This window comes from Phyllobates terribilis, unplaced genomic scaffold (assembly GCF_046119375.1).
Source record: "Phyllobates terribilis strain yellow unplaced genomic scaffold, ASM4611937v1 Scaffold_2__4_contigs__length_985480577, whole genome shotgun sequence".
Lineage (NCBI taxonomy): Eukaryota > Metazoa > Chordata > Amphibia > Anura > Dendrobatidae > Phyllobates > Phyllobates terribilis.
The window spans coordinates 637,323,094-637,342,660 of NW_027362762.1; the positions used below are offsets into that span (position 1 = coordinate 637,323,094).

At 41.3% G+C, this 19,567-nt stretch overlaps 1 protein-coding gene across 2 annotated transcripts in view; it reads right to left on the bottom strand.

Annotated features, from left to right (window-relative positions):
• The window catches only part of BRPF3 (bromodomain and PHD finger containing 3), a 215,812-nt gene that overhangs the window by 195,813 nt on the left and 432 nt on the right, over positions 1-19,567 (bottom strand). The window lies entirely within an intron of this gene.

Consider the following 19,567-nt stretch of genomic DNA (forward strand, 5'->3'; position numbering starts at 1 on the left):
ACCTGCCAGCATAGGACACTAGAGCGGAGCTGTGCTGCTATACCTAGAAACCTGCCAGCATAGGACACTAGAGCGGAGCTGTGCTGCTATACCTAGAAACCTGCCAGCAGAGGACACTAGAGCGGAGCTGTGCTGCTATACCTAGAAACCTGCCAGCATAGGACAGTAGAGCGGGGCTGTGCTGCTATACCTAGAAACCTGCCAGCAGAGGACACTAGAGCGGAGCTGTGCTGCTATACCTAGAATCCTGCCAGCATAGGACACTAGAGCAGAGCTGTGCTGCTATACCTAGAAACCAGCCAGTATAGGACACTAGAGCGGAGGTGTGCTGCTATACCTAGCACCTGCCAGCAGAGCTGTGCTGCTATACCTAGAAACCGGCCAGCAGAGGACACTAGAGCGGAGCTGTGCTGCTATACCTAGAAACCTGCCAGCATAGGACACTAGAGCGGAGCTGTGCTGCTATACCTAGAAACCTGCCAGCATAGGACACTAGAGCGGAGCTGTGCTGCTATACCTAGCACCTGCCAGCAGAGGACACTAGAGCAGAGCTGTGCTGCTATACCTAGAAACCTGCCAGCAGAGGACACTAGAGCAGAGCTGTGCTGCTATACCTAGAAACCTGCCAGCATAGGACACTAGAGCGGAGCTGTGCTGCTATACCTAGAAACCTGCCAGCAGAGGACACTAGAGCAGAGCTGTGCTGCTATACCTAGAAACCTGCCAGCAGAGGACACTAGAGCAGAGCTGTGCTGCTATACCTAGAAACATGCCAGCATAGGACACTAGAGCGGAGCTGTGCTGCTATACCTAGAAACCTGCCAGCATAGGACACTAGAGCAGAGCTGTGCTGCTATACCTAGAAACATGCCAGCATAGGACACTAGAGCGGAGCTGTGCTGCTATACCTAGAAACCTGCCAGCATAGGACACTAGAGCGGAGCTGTGCTGCTATACCTAGAAACATGCCAGCAGAGGACACTAGAGCGGAGCTGTGCTGCTATACCTAGAAACCTGCCAGCATAGGACACTAGAGCGGAGCTGTGCTGCTATACCTAGAAACCTGCCAGCATAGGACACTAGAGCGGAGCTGAGCTGCTATACCTAGCAACATGCCAGCATAGGACACTAGAGCGGAGCTGAGCTGCTATACCTAGAAACCTGCCAGCATAGGACACTAGAGCGGAGCTGTGCTGCTATACCTAGAAACCTGCCAGCAGAGGACACTAGAGCGGAGCTGTGCTGCTATACCTAGAAACCTGCCAGCAGAGGACACTAGAGCGGAGCTATGCTGCTATACCTAGAAACCTGCCAGCATAGGACACTAGAGCGGAGCTGTGCTGCTATACCTAGAAACCTGCCAGCATAGGACACTAGAGCGGAGCTGTGCTGCTATACCTAGCACCTGCCCGCAGAGGACACTAGAGCGGAGCTGTGCTGCTATACCTAGAAACCTGCCAGCATAGGACACTAGAGCGGAGCTGTGCTGCTATACCTAGAAACATGCCAGCATAGGACACTAGAGCGGAGCTGTGCTGCTATACCTAGAAACCTGCCAGCATAGGACACTAGAGCGGAGCTGTGCTGCTATACCTAGAAACCTGCCAGCATAGGACAGTAGAGCGGAGCTGTGCTGCTATACCTAGAAACCTGCCAGCATAGGACACTAGAGCGGAGCTGTGCTGCTATACCTAGAAACCTGCCAGCAAAGGACACTAGAGCGGAGCTGTGCTGCTATACCTAGAAACCTGCCAGCATAGGACACTAGAGCGGAGCTGTGCTGCTATACCTAGAAACCTGCCAGCATAGGACACTAGAGCGGAGCTGTGCTGCTATACCTAGAAACCTGCCAGCAGAGGACACTAGAGCGGAGCTGTGCTGCTATACCTAGAAACCTGCCAGCATAGGACAGTAGAGCGGGGCTGTGCTGCTATACCTAGAAACCTGCCAGCAGAGGACACTAGAGCGGAGCTGTGCTGCTATACCTAGAATCCTGCCAGCATAGGACACTAGAGCAGAGCTGTGCTGCTATACCTAGAAACCAGCCAGTATAGGACACTAGAGCGGAGGTGTGCTGCTATACCTAGCACCTGCCAGCAGAGCTGTGCTGCTATACCTAGAAACCGGCCAGCAGAGGACACTAGAGCGGAGCTGTGCTGCTATACCTAGAAACCTGCCAGCATAGGACACTAGAGCGGAGCTGTGCTGCTATACCTAGAAACCTGCCAGCATAGGACACTAGAGCGGAGCTGTGCTGCTATACCTAGCACCTGCCAGCAGAGGACACTAGAGCAGAGCTGTGCTGCTATACCTAGAAACCTGCCAGCAGAGGACACTAGAGCAGAGCTGTGCTGCTATACCTAGAAACCTGCCAGCAGAGGACACTAGAGCGGAGCTGTGCTGCTATACCTAGAATCCTGCCAGCATAGGACACTAGAGCAGAGCTGTGCTGCTATACCTAGAAACCAGCCAGTATAGGACACTAGAGCGGAGGTGTGCTGCTATACCTAGCACCTGCCAGCAGAGCTGTGCTGCTATACCTAGAAACCGGCCAGCAGAGGACACTAGAGCGGAGCTGTGCTGCTATACCTAGAAACCTGCCAGCATAGGACACTAGAGCGGAGCTGTGCTGCTATACCTAGAAACCTGCCAGCAGAGGACACTAGAGCAGAGCTGTGCTGCTATACCTAGAAACCTGCCAGCAGAGGACACTAGAGCAGAGCTGTGCTGCTATACCTAGAAACATGCCAGCATAGGACACTAGAGCGGAGCTGTGCTGCTATACCTAGAAACCTGCCAGCATAGGACACTAGAGCGGAGCTGTGCTGCTATACCTAGAAACCTGCCAGCATAGGACACTAGAGCGGAGCTGTGCTGCTATACCTAGAAACCTGCCAGCATAGGACACTAGAGCGGAGCTGAGCTGCTATACCTAGCAACATGCCAGCATAGGACACTAGAGCGGAGCTGAGCTGCTATACCTAGAAACCTGCCAGCATAGGACACTAGAGCGGAGCTGTGCTGCTATACCTAGAAACCTGCCAGCAGAGGACACTAGAGCGGAGCTGTGCTGCTATACCTAGAAACCTGCCAGCAGAGGACACTAGAGCGGAGCTGTGCTGCTATACCTAGAAACGTGCCAGCATAGGACACTAGAGCGGAGCTGTGCTGCTATACCTAGAAACCTGCCAGCATAGGACACTAGAGCGGAGCTGTGCTGCTATACCTAGAAACCTGCCAGCATAGGACACTAGAGCGGGGCTGTGCTGCTATATCTAGAAACCGGCCAGCATAGGACACTAGAGCAGAGCTGTGCTGCTATACCTAGCACCTGCCAGCAGAGGACACTAGAGCGGAGCTGTGCTGCTATACCTAGCACCTGCCAGCATAGGACACTAGAGCGGAGCTGTGCTGCTATACCTAGAAACCTGCCAGCATAGGACACTAGAGCGGGGCTGTGCTGCTATACCTAGAAACCTGCCAGCAGAGGACAGTAGAGCGGAGCTGAGCTGCTATACCTAGAAACCTGCCAGCATAGGACACTAGAGCGGAGCTGTGCTGCTATACCTAGAAACCGGCCAGCAGAGGACACTAGAGCGGAGCTGTGCTGCTATACTTAAAACCTGCCAGCATAGGACACTAGAGAGCAGCTGTGCTGCTATACCGCTATACCTAACACCTGCCAGCATAGGACACTAGAGAGGAGCTGTGCTGCTATACCTAACACCTGCCAGCATAGGACACTAGAGAGCAGCTGTGCTGCTATACCGCTATACCTAACACCTGCTGGCAGAGGACACTAGAGAGAAGCTGTGCTCCGGGTGTGAGACCCCAACAAACTGCTATTGATGATCTATCCTGTAGACAGGTGATCAATGTTGTATGCCCAGAAAACTCCCTTAGGTTGAGTGCACACAATGCAGTTTTAATGAGTTTCCGCGGCGGAAAAAACGCTTGGTAATAGGCCTGCCATGTATAGCAATGATAATCCGCATGTGCTGTGCACATGATGCGGAAATTTCCGCTGCGGATTATCATTGCAGCAAAAAAAAAACGCAGCATAACCAATTCAGGCGTGATTTCGCGCCCATTGACTTGCATTTAATCGCAACAAACCCGCATGTATAATAACTATACATGCGGATTTGCTGCGTTTCAATGAAAATCAATAGGCGCAAAATCGCTCAGGAATCGCGCTGCTGCTGGTACCCGGGTCGGGAGTGAAGGCTGCTACTACTCTCATCTAACCACTGCTCTGGCTGATAACAGCGAGAGCAGCGTGGATGGGAGAAGCAGCAGTCTGCTCTACCCAGCCCGAACTAGTAAAAAAAAGAATAAAAAAGTAAAAATAAAAGAAAAAACCTTTATATTCACCTGTTCGGTGGCCCCCAGCAGCGATCCTCTCTCGTCGGCGGCCAGCAGTACACTGCAGGGCGCGGGCTCGCGCCCCGCAGTGTACTGTCAGAACCTGCGGTGACGTCACTGATTGTCACGCGACCATCAGGTGATCAGTAACGTCACCGGTCAGCTGCTGGTCACGAAACCATCAGCTGATTACCAGCGTCAACAATCAGCAGATGCTCACCGTGGGGACATCCACAAGATTGTTCCCACAGTCTCTAGCTCACCAGGGTTCATCAGCTGATCTTCAGCTGATGAACCCCAGTGACCTCCTGCAGCCTGTATACTGACAGGGGCAGATTTTACACCCCTGTCAGTATACAGTGCAGTATTCTACAGCAGTGACATCAGTGATGGCTGATGTCACTTCTGTAGAAGTGACCCAGATCGCCGTGGGACATTTGGCGTTACGTGGACTGCGTCGTTGACGGTGGACAGGTGAGGAATATTGTTGTTTGTTTTTTTTACTTTTTTTTTTTTTGAGGAGATAGAGGGCTTCGCGGGGGCGTGTAATAAAAAAAAATTGTAGAACCGTGTGTGTGTTTTATTTCATTAAAATACTTTATTCTGGCCGTGTCTTTTATTGAAAAAGCAGCGACCATTTAACCACGCGGTTAGTAATGGGGGTGTCTTATAGACGCCCTCCATTACTAACCTGGGCTTCACATCAGCCGCCAATACAAGACTGACGTGAACCCCAACGCCATTACCCCACTCTCTACCGCTACAGGGCAGTAGGAAGAACGAGGCTAAGCGCCAGATTTGGCGCATCTTATGCGCCATTTCTGGAACTGCTGAGGGGTGATATTAATAGCCGCGGAGGGGGCTAGTATCTATGGCCCCTTCCCTGGCTATTAATATCAGACCTAAGCTGTCTAGTTTAGCCTTTTCTTGTTAGATTTTACAGGGGGACCCTATGTCAATTTTCTTTCCGGAGTCCCCCTGTAATCTAGCCAGTAAAGGCTAAACAAACAACTGTGGGCTGATATTAATAGCCATGGAACATTGTTGGCTAATGGCCCCTTCCGCGGCTACTAATATTAACCCCCAGCGGACGGCTTTCCCTCTGCTGGTTATAAAAATGACGCAGGAGCCCACGTCTTTTTTTTTTTTTTTTTAAATTTTAGTCTCTGTGCCCATAATTCAGATGTAGCAGCACTTTGGCTGCAAATTTTTGCTGCGTCCAAAATGTTGCATTCTATTGAACGCAGGTAAATCCACATGTGTTCACTGAACCATGCAGATTTACCGCATCCTATACATTCTAGTGGTCAAATTTCTGTTGAAGAGACTAGCGACTCCGCAAGAGAAATTGACATGCAGCGGTCCTGAAAGATGCGCCGCATGTCAGTGTTCACAGATTTGCAGCCTCTGATGCACGTATAGCGGACATGGGATTTCTAGAGATCCCATCCACTATGCGGTAACATCTGAACGCTGAGGGTTTGACGCTGTATAAACACGCAGCATCAAACCTGCAGAGGCTCCTGACCATGGCCACGTACCCAAACTCACCGGCAGCATGTCAATTTCTGTAGCGGTGACACATGATTATTATACACACACACACATCAGCAGACACACGAATATTATACACACATCAGATGACACACGATTATTATACACACACACATCAGCTGACACACGAATATTATACACACACACACATCAGCTGACACACGAATATTATACACATATCAGCTGACACACGAATATTATACACACACACACATCAGCAGACACACGAATATTATACACATATCAGCTGACACACGAATATTATACACACACACACATCAGCTGACACACGAATATTATACACACACACACACACACCACATGACACACGATTATTATACACACGCATCAGATGATACATGATTATTATACACACACACACACAAAATAGAGGACACATGATTATACACACACATACCAGATGACACACGAATATTATATATACACACACACCAGATGACACGATTATTATACACACACACATCAGATGACACACGATTATTATACACACACACCAGATGACACACGATTATTATACACACACACACCAGATGACACACGATTATTATACACACACACCAGATGACACACGATTATTATACACACACACACCAGATGACACACGATTATTATATACACACACATCAGATGACACACGACTGTTATACAAACACACCAGATGACACACGATTATACACACACACACACCAGATGACACACAATTATTATACACACACACACACCAGATGACACACAACTATTATACACACACACACACACCAGATGACACACGATTATTATACACACACACCAGATGACACACGATTATACACACACACCAGATGACACACGATTATTATACACACACACCAGATGACACACAATTATTATACACACACACACACACACCAGATGACACACAATTATTATACACACACACACACCAGATGACACACGATTATTATACACACACACCAGATGACACATGATTATTATACACACACACCAGATGACACACGATTATTATACACACACACCAGATGACACACAATTATTATACACACACACACACACCAGATGACACACGATTATTATACACACACACCAGATGACACACGATTATTATACACACACACCAGATGACACACAATTATTATACACACACACCAGATGACACACGATTATTATACACACACCAGATGACATGATTATACACACACACACGATTATTATATACACACACACCAGATGACACACGATTATTATACACACACACCAGATGACACACAATTATTATACACACACACACACCAGATGACACACGATTATTATACACACACACACACCAGATGACACATGATTATTATACACACACACCAGATGACACACGATTATTATACACACACACACCAGATGACACACGATTATTATATACACACACATCAGATGACACACGACTGTTATACAAACACACCAGATGACACACGACTGTTATACAAACACACCAGATGACACACGATTATACACACACACACACCAGATGACACACAATTATTATACACACACACACACCAGATGACACACAATTATTATACACACACACCAGATGACACACGATTATTATACACACACACCAGATGACACACGATTATTATACACACACACCAGATGACACACGATTATTATACACACACACCAGATGACACACAATTATTATACACACACACACACACCAGATGACACACAATTATTATACACACACACACACACACACACCAGATGACACACGATTATTATACACACACACCAGATGACACATGATTATTATACACACACACCAGATGACACACGATTATTATACACACACACCAGATGACACACAATTATTATACACACACACACACCAGATGACACACGATTATTATACACACACACCAGATGACACACGATTATTATACACACACACCAGATGACACACAATTATTATACACACACACCAGATGACACACGATTATTATACACACACCAGATGACATGATTATACACACACACACGATTATTATATACACACACACCAGATGACACACGATTATTATACACACACACCAGATGACACACAATTATTATACACACACACACACCAGATGACACACGATTATTATACACACACACACACCAGATGACACATGATTATTATACACACACACCAGATGACACAGGATTATTATACACACACACACACACCATATGACACACAATTATTATACACACACCAGATGACACACAATTATTACACACACACACACCAGATGACACACGATTATTACACACACACACACCAGATGACACACGATTATTACACACACACACACCAGATGACACACGATTATTATACACACACACACACACCAGATGACACACGATTATTATACACACACACCAGATGACACACGATTATTATACACACACCAGATGACACACGATTATTATACACACACCAGATGACACACGATTATTATACACACACCAGATGACACACGATTATTATACACACACCAGATGACACACAATTATTATACACACACACCAGATGACACACAATTATTATACACACACACCAGATGACACACAATTATTATACACACACCAGATGACACACAATTATTATACACACACCAGATGACACACAATTATTATACACACACCAGATGACATACGATTATTATACACACACCAGATGACACACGATTATTATACACACACACCAGATGACACACGATTATTATTATACACACATATCAGATGACACACGATTATTATACACACACACACCAGATGACACACGATTACTATACACACACACCAGATGACACACGATTATTATATACACACCAGATGACACACGATTATTATATACACACCAGATGACACACGATTATTATATACACACACACCAGATGACACACGATTAATATACACACACAACAGATGACACACGATTAATATACACACACAGCAGATGACACACGATTATTATACACACACCAGATGACACACAATTATTATACACACACACACACCAGATGACACACGATTATTATGTACACACCAGATGACACACAATTATTATACACACACACACACCAGATGACACACGATTATTATATACACACACACACCAGATGACACACGATTATTATACACACACACCAGATGACACACGATTATTATATACACACACACACACACCAGATGACACACAATTATTATACACACACACCAGATGACACACGATTATTATATACACACACACCAGATGACACACGATTATACACACACACCAGATGACACACGATTATATACACACACACACCAGATGACACACAATTATACACACACACCAGATGACACACGATTATTATACACACACGATTATTATACACACACACACACACCAGATGACACACGATTATTATATACACACACACCAGATGACACACGATTATTATATACACACACACCAGATGACACACGATTATTATACACACACACCAGTTGACACACAATTATTATACACACACACCAGTTGACACACAATTATACACACACACCAGATGACACACAATTATTATACACACACACCAGATGACACACTACTATTATACACACACACACACCAGATGACACACGATTATTATATACACACACACACACACCAGATGACACACAATTATACACACACACCAGATGACACACGATTATTATACACACACCAGATGACACACAATTATTATACACACACCAGATGACACACAATTATTATACACACACCAGATGACACACAATTATTATACACACACCAGATGACACGCGATTATTATACACACACACACCAGATGACACACGATTATTATACACACACACACACCAGATGACACACGATTATTATACACACATACACACACACCAAATGACACACAATTATTATACACACACACACACCAGATGACACACGATTATTATACACACACACCAGATGACACATGATTATTATACACACACACCAGATGACACACGATTATTATACACACACAACAGATGACACACAATTATTATACACACGCACCAGATGACACACGATTATACACACACCAGATGACATGATTATACACACACACGATTATACACACACACACCAGATGACACACGATTATTATACACACACATCAGATGACACGAGATTATACACACACACATCAGATGACACACGATTATTACACACACACATCAGATGACACACGATTATTATACACACACCAGATGACACACGATTATTATACACACACACCAGATGACACACGATTATACACACACATCAGATGACACGAGATTATACACACACACATCAGATGACACACGATTATTACACACACATCAGATGACACACGATTATTATACACACACACACACAAGATGACACACGATTATTATATACACACACACCAGATGACACACAATTATTATACACACACCAGATGACACACGATTATTATACACACACACCAGTTGACACACAATTATTATACACACACACCAGTTGACACACAATTATTATACACACACATCAGATGACACACGATTATTATACACACACACACAAGATGACACACGATTATATACACACACACCAGATGACACACAATTATTATACACACACCAGATGACACACGATTATTATACACACACACACCAGATGACACACGATTATTATACACACACACATCAGATGACAGATTATTATACACACACAGATCAGATGATACATGATTATATACACACACACGATGACACATTATTATAAATACACACACACATCAGATGACAATTATTATACACACACACACACACATCAGATGACACACGATTATTATACACACACACTCACATTAGATGACACACGATTATTATACACACACACACCAGATGACAGATTATTATACACACACAGATCAGATGATACATGATTATATACACACACACGATGACACATTATTATAAATACACACACACATCAGATGACAATTATTATACACATCAGATGACACATGAATATTATACACACTCACGCACACATCAGATGACACACAATTATTATACACACACACATCAGATGACACGTGATTATAAACACACACACACACCAGATGACACATGATTATTATACACACACACATCAGATGACAATTATTATACACATCAGTTGACACACGATTATTATACACACACACACCAGATGACACACGATTATTATACACACACACACACCAGATGACACACGATTATTATACACACACACACACACATTATACACATATCAGATGACCCATGATTATTATACACACACACACACACACACCAGATGACACACGATTATTATACACACACACCAGATGACACACGATTATTATACAGACACACAACACACACACACACACACCAGGTGACACATATTATACACACACATATCAGATGACAATTATTATACACATCAGATGACACACGATTATTATACACACACATCAGATGACACACGATTATTATACACACACATCAGATGACACACGATTATTATACACACACTAGATGACATGATGATAGATACACACACACACCAGATGACACGATTATTATACACACACACACACATCAGATGACACACGATTATTATACACACACACACACACCAGGTGACACATATTATAGACACACACACATCAGATGACAATTATTATACACATCAGATGACACACAATTATTATACATACACATCAGATGACACATATTATACACACACACACACATCAGATGATAATTATTATACACACACACACGATTATTATACATACACATCAGATGACATGATTATTATACACATATCAGATGACACATGATTATTATACACACACCAGATGACACATGAATATTATATACACACACCAGATGACACATGAATATTATATACACACACACAACAGATGACACACGATTATTATACACACACATCAGTTGACACACGATTATTATACACACACTAGATGACACGATGATAGATACACACACACACACACCAGATGACACGATTATTATACACACACACACACACACATCAGTTGACACACGATTATTATACACACACTAGATGACACGATGATAGATACACACACACACACACCAGATGACACACAATTATTATACACACACACATCAGATGACACGTGATTATAAACACACACACACACCAGATGACACATGATTATTATACACACACACATCAGATGACAATTATTATACACATCAGTTGACACACGATTATTATACACACACACACCAGATGACACACGATTATTATACACACACACACACCAGATGACACACGATTATTATACACACACACACACACATTATACACATATCAGATGACCCATGATTATTATACACACACACACACACACACCAGATGACACACGATTATTATACACACACACCAGATGACACACGATTATTATACAGACACACAACACACACACACACACACCAGGTGACACATATTATACACACACATATCAGATGACAATTATTATACACATCAGATGACACACGATTATTATACACACACACACATCAGATGACACACGATTATTATACACACACATCAGATGACACACGATTATTATACACACACTAGATGACATGATGATAGATACACACACACACCAGATGACACGATTATTATACACACACACACACATCAGATGACACACGATTATTATACACACACACACACACCAGGTGACACATATTATAGACACACACACATCAGATGACAATTATTATACACATCAGATGACACACAATTATTATACATACACATCAGATGACACATATTATACACACACACACACATCAGATGATAATTATTATACACACACACACGATTATTATACATACACATCAGATGACATGATTATTATACACATATCAGATGACACATGATTATTATACACACACCAGATGACACATGAATATTATATACACACACCAGATGACACATGAATATTATATACACACACACAACAGATGACACACGATTATTATACACACACATCAGTTGACACACGATTATTATACACACACTAGATGACACGATGATAGATACACACACACACACACCAGATGACACGATTATTATACACACACACACACACACACCAGGTGACACATATTATAGACACACACACATCAGATGACAATTATTATACACATCAGATGACTCACGATTATTATACACACACATCAGATGACACATATTATACACACACACACACACATCAGATGATAATTATTATACACACACACACGATTATTATACATACACATCAGATGACATGATTATTATACACATATCAGATGACACATGATTATTATACACACACCAGATGACACATGAATATTATATACACACACCAGATGACACATGAATATTATATACACACACACAACAGATGACACACGATTATTATACACACACATCAGTTGACACACGATTATACACACACACACACACACACGACACATGATTATATACACACACACACCAGATGACACACGATTATTATACACACACACAGACACACGATTATCACACACACACACACACACATCAGATGACAGATGATTATTATACACACACACACCAGGTGACACATATTATACACACACACATCAGATGAAAATTATTATACACACACACACGATTATTATACATACACATCAGATGACATGATTATTATACACATATCAGATGACACATGAATATTATACACACACGAGATGACAATTATTATATACATCAGATGACACATGCATATTATACACCCACACACACCAGATGACACGTGATTATATACACACACACACCAGATGACACGTGATTATTATACACACACACACACACACCAGATGACACGTGATTATATACACACACACACACACACACCAGATGACACACGATTATTATACACACACACCAGATGACACGTGATTATATACACACACACACCAGATGACACGTGATTATATACACACACACACCAGATGACACGTGATTATTATACACACACACACACACACCAGATGACACGTGATTATATACACACACACACACACCAGATGACACACGATTATTATACACACACACACACACACCAGATGACACGTGATTATATACACACACACACACACACACACACACACACCAGATGACACATGATTATTATACACACAGACACACACCAGATGACACATGATTATTATACACACACACACACACACCAGATGACACACGATTATTATACACACACACCAGATGACACACGATTATTATACATACACCAGATGACACACGATTATTATACACATATCAGATGACACACGATTATTATACACACAGACATCAGATGGCACATGATCATTATACACACACACACCCACGAGATGACAATTATTAGACACATCAGATGACACAAGAGTATTATACACACACCAGATGACACATGAATATTATATACACACACACACACATCAGATGACACACGATTATTATACACACACACACACACACATCAGATGACAGATGATTATACACACACGTCAGATGACACATGATTATACATACAGTGGCATGTAAAAGTTTGGACACCCCTGGTCAAAATTACTGTTATTGTGAACAGTTAGGCAATTTGAAAATGAAATGATCTCTAAAAGGCCTGAAGTTAAAGATGACAAATTTCCTGTGTATTGTAGGCAAAAAATATATGTATATTTCTATCTTTTACATTTTATAAATTACAAAAAGGAAAATGGTCCGAGGCAAAAGTTTGGGCACCCAGCATGGTTAGTACCTAGTAGCCCCCCTTATGCAAGTGTCACAGCTTATAAACGCTTTTTGTAGCCAGCCAAGAGTCTTTCAATTTTTGCTGAGGCATCTTCATCCATTCTTCCTTGGAAAATTCTTCCAGTTTTGTGAGATTCCTGGGTCGTCTTGCATGCACTGCTATTTTGAGGTCGAGCCACAGATTTTCAGTGCTGTTTAGATCAGAGGACTGTGAGGGCCATTGTAAAACCTTCAGCTTGCACCTTTTGGATTTTGACATGGGTTTAGGATCATTATCCATTTGTAAAAGTCATCCTCTTTTAAACTTCAGCTTTTTACAGATGCTGTTATGTTGGCATCGAGAATTTGTGGAAATTTAATTGAATCCATTCTTCCCTCTACCTGTGAAATGTTCCCAGTGCCATTGGATGCAACACAACCCAAAAGAATTATTGATTCACCCCCATGCTTAATGGTTGGATAGACGTTCTTTCCTGAAATTCTGTGCCCTTTTTATCCACACATACCTTTGATCATTGTGGCCAAAGAGTTCTATTTTAACCTCACTGGTCCACAGGACTTGTTTCCAAAATGAATCAGGCTTGTTTCGATGTTATTCTGCATACTTCTGATGCTCAATTTTATAGTGAGGATGCAGGAGAGGCATTTTTCTGATGACTCTTCCATCAAGGCCATATTTGTGCAGGTGTCTCTGAACAGTAGAACAATGTATCACAACTCCAGAGTCTGCTAAATCTTTCTGGAGGTCTTTTGCAGTCAAGCGGAGGTTATGATTTGCCTCTCTAGTAATCCTACAAGCAGCTCTCACTGACATTTTGCCTGGTCTTCAAGACCTTATCTTGCCCTCCACTGTTCCTGTTAACTGCCATTTCTAAATTACATTTAGAACTGAGGAAAGGGCAACTTGAAAACGCTTTGCTATCTTCTTATAGCCTTCTCCTGCTTTATGGGCATCCACCATTTTCATTTTCAGAGTGCAAGCCAGCAGCTTAGAAGAACCTATGGCTTCTGTGGCTTCTGTTCTTTGGCACAAGGTTAGAGGAGGCTGGGTCTTTTGCATCACCTGGCCTTTCCTAACGATGATATTGATAGTGATGAAGTCATAACCCTAAAAGGATAATTAAGGTCTGGAACCTTGGTCAAAGTTATCTGAGCACATAAATCTGCAAGGGTGCCCAAACTTTTGCATTGGCCGATTTACCTTTTTGTAATTTATAAAATATAAAAAATGACAATATAAATATATTTTTGCCGAAAATACAAAGGAAATGTGTCATATTTAATTTTAGGCCTTTTAGAGATCACTTAATCTAAAACTTGCTTAACTGTTCACAATAACAGTAATTTTGACTAGGGGTATCCAAACTTTTACATGCCAGTGTACATACACATCAGATGACACATGATTATACATACATACACATCAGATGACAAATGATTATACAAGCACATCAGATGACAGATGATTATACACGCACATCAGATGATTATACACGCACATCAAATGACAGATGATTATACATACACACATCAAATGACAGATGATTATACATACACACATCAGATGACAGATGATTATACATACACACATCAGATGACAGATGATTATACACGCACATCAGATGACAGATGATTATACACGCACATCAGATGACAGATGATTATACACGCACATCAGATGACAGATGATTATACACGCACATCAGATGACAGATGATTATACACGCACATCAAGTGACAGATGATTATACACGCACATCAAGTGACAGATGATTATACACGCACATCAAGTGACAGATGATTATACACGCACATCAAGTGACAGATGATTATACACGCACATCAAATGACAGATGATTATACACGCACATCAAATGACAGATGATTATACACGCACATCAAATGACAGATGATTATACACGCACATCAAATGACAGATGATTATACATACACACATCAAATGACAGATGATTATACATACACACATCAAATGACAGATGATTATACATACACACATCAGATGACAGATGATTATACATACACACATCAGATGACAGATGATTATACATACACACATCAGATGACAGATGATTATACATACACACATCAGATGACAGATGATTATACATACACACATCAGATGACAGATGATTATACACGCACATCAGATGACAGATGATTATACACGCACATCAGATGACAGATGATTATACACGCACATCAAATGACAGATGATTATACACGCACATCAAATGACAGATGATTATACACGCACATCAAGTGACAGATGATTATACACGCACATCAAGTGACAGATGATTATACACGCACATCAAGTGACAGATGATTATACACGCACATCAAATGACAGATGATTATACACGCACATCAAATGACAGATGATTATACACGCACATCAAATGACAGATGATTATACACGCACATCAAATGACAGATGATTATACACGCACATCAAATGACAGATGATTATACACGCACATCAAATGACAGATGATTATACACGCACATCAAATGACAGATGATTATACACGCACATCAAATGACAGATGATTATACACGCACATCAAATGACAGATGATTATACACGCACATCAAATGACAGATGATTATACACGCACATCAAATGACAGATGATTATACACGCACATCAAATGACAGATGATTATACACGCACATCAAATGACAGATGATTATACACGCACATCAAATGACAGATGATTATACACGCACATCAAATGACAGATGATTATACACGCACATCAAATGACAGATGATTATACACGCACATCAAATGACAGATGATTATACACGCACATCAAATGACAGATGATTATACACGCACATCAGATGACAGATGATTATACACACGCATCAGATGACAGATTATACAAGCACATCAGATGACAGATTATACAAGCACATCAGATGACAGATGATTATACACGCACATCAGATGATTATACACGCACATCAGATGATTATACACGCACATCAAATGACAGATGATTATACACGCACATCAAATGACAGATGATTATACATGCACATCAAATGACAGATGATTATACACGCACATCAAATGACAGATGATTATACACGCACATCAAATGACAGATGATTATACACGCACATCAAATGACAGATGATTATACACGCACATCAAATGACAGATGATTATACACGCACATCAAATGACAGATGATTATACACGCACATCAAATGACAGATGATTATACACGCACATCAGATGACAGATGATTATACACACACATCAGATGACAGATGATTATACACACACATCAGATGACAGATGATTATACAAGCACATCAGATGACAGATGATTATACAAGCACATCAGATGACAGATGATTATACACGCACATCAGATGACAGATGATTATACACGCACATCAGATGATTATACACGCACATCAAATGACACATGATTATACATACACACATCAAATGACAGATGATTATACATACACACATCAGATGACAGATGATTATACATACACACATCAGATGACAGATGATTATACATACACACATCAGATGACAGATGATTATACACACACATCAGATGACAGATGATTATACACACACATCAGATGACAGATGATTATACAAGCACATCAGATGACAGATGATTATACAAGCACATCAGATGACAGATGATTATACACGCACATCAGATGACAGATGATTATACAAGCACATCAGATGACAGATGATTATACACGCACATCAGATGATTATACACGCACATCAAATGACAGATGATTATACATACACACATCAAATGACAGATGATTATACACGCACATCAGATGATTATACACGCACATCAGATGACAGATGATTATACATACACACATCAAATGACAGATGATTATACATACACACATCAGATGACAGATGATTATACATACACACATCAGATGACAGATGATTATACATACACATCAGATGACAGATGATTATACATACACATCAGATGACAGATGATTATACATACACATCAGATGACAGATGATTATACACACACACATCAGATGACAGATGATTATACACACACACATCAGATGACAGATGATTATACACACACACATCAGATGACAGATGATTATACACACACACATCAGATGACAGATGATTATACACACACACATCAGATAACAGATGATTATACACACACACATCAGATGACAGATGATTATACACACACACATCAGATGACAGATGATTATACACACACACACATCAGATGACAGATGATTATACACACGCATCAGATGACAGATGATTATACACCCGCATCAGATGACAGATGATTATACACCCACATCAGATGACAGATGATTATACACCCGCATCAGATGACAGATGATTATACACACGCATCAGATGACAGATGATTATACACACGCATCAGATGACAGATGATTATTCACACGCATCAGATGACAGATGATTATACATACACATCAGATGACAGATGATTATACACACGCATCAGATGACAGATGATTATACATACACATCAGATGACAGATTATTATACATACACACATCAGATGACAGATTATTATACATACACATCAGATGACAGATGATTATACATACACACATCAGATGACAGATTATTATACATACACATCAAATGACAGATT